Genomic DNA, 1,515 nt, shown 5'->3' with positions numbered 1-1,515 from the left:
ACCAGAGATGGAGACAGAGGTGATGACATGGCAAGATTGAGCAGTTGAAGACTCTAGACTCTTGGAAAGAGAAAGGCTGTGTGCTGGTATCCAGTGGCTTGCAAAATGTGTCCTTTGGTGTTTAAATAATTATATTCTTGCATGTTTTTGTGTATAACCAAAAAGAAAGAAAGAAAGAAAAGAGAGGAAATAGAAACAAATACTGTTAACAGTATTTGTGTAACCCTTCAGGGATAAAAAAATAAATACTATTGATGAACCAATAGAGAAGAAAAAAAAAAAAATCAAAGCAAAATTAAAATTCACAGGGAAAAAAAAAACATGAAAATATTTTTCACTTGAGTATGGCATAGAATGCTAGCTCTTGATGCATTTTAAAACATAATCTGTTTCTCCTTCTTATAGGATTCATAACTAGACAACATTCCAAGCTTTACTTTCAGGTAGGTGAGGTCATATTACAGAGGAATAAGATATGCAGAAATCAGTGGAAGTGATATATACTGCTTTCAGGCCAATAAATTAAGAATTGCATTAGCTACCTCCAACAATTTTCTACTTTGAAGTGGTCAATAAAATGAAAATGAAGCAACAGGCTTTAAAATTATAGAAAATTTCAACATATCAACAACAAGAAACAAACAAGTTAAAAAATGGGCAGAGGTCATGAATAGACAATTCAACAATGAAGAAACTCAGTGGCCAAAAATCATGCAAAAATGCTCATGATCATTAGCTACCAGAGATATGCAAATGAAATTGTCAATGGAATATCAGCTCATGACAAAATTATAATAGCAAAATTAAAAAGAAGAAAAGAAAGCAACAAAGAACTGGTGAGAATGTGGAAGAGACTGAAAGTTTCACACAGTGCTGGTGAGATTATAAAATGGTAGAAACACTGGGAAACAGTGTGCAGCTTCCTTTTAAAATTGCAAATATAAATACCATATTGTTGCTGTTGGTGCCGTTGTGTTGGTTTCATTTCATAGCAACCTTGTATAGGGTTTCCAATGAGCAGCTGATGAATTTGAAACACCGACATTGTGGTTCAAACTGACCATGTGGTCCAGCACATTATCCTGCAGCACAACACATATGATCCAGCAATTCCAATTCTAGGTACATATCTTAGAGAAAAAAGAGCCACAACACAAAAGATATATGCACATCCATGTTAATCACAGCAATATTCACACTATCAAAAAGATGGGAAGAATCTAAGGGTCTATCAATTAATAAATGGATAAACTATGGTATATGTACAAAATAGAATACTATACAATGTTAAAGCCTAATGATAAGTATGTGAAACACTTCATAATATGGATGAATCAAGAGGACATTATGATTAGTGAAACCAGTCTATCATAAGAAGACAACTATTATATGACACTAACACTGTAATCTTGAATTTATCCCACCTGAATTTAGAGATCATCTGAAGAACAGATTTGATGCATTAAACACTAAAGACCGAATACCAGAAGAGTTGTGGGATGACGTCAAGAACAT

The sequence above is a fragment of the Chrysochloris asiatica genome, unplaced genomic scaffold (assembly GCF_000296735.1).
Source record: "Chrysochloris asiatica unplaced genomic scaffold, ChrAsi1.0 scaffold00143, whole genome shotgun sequence".
In the NCBI taxonomy this organism is placed as follows: domain Eukaryota; kingdom Metazoa; phylum Chordata; class Mammalia; order Afrosoricida; family Chrysochloridae; genus Chrysochloris; species Chrysochloris asiatica.
This window is presented reverse-complemented; position numbering follows the sequence as displayed.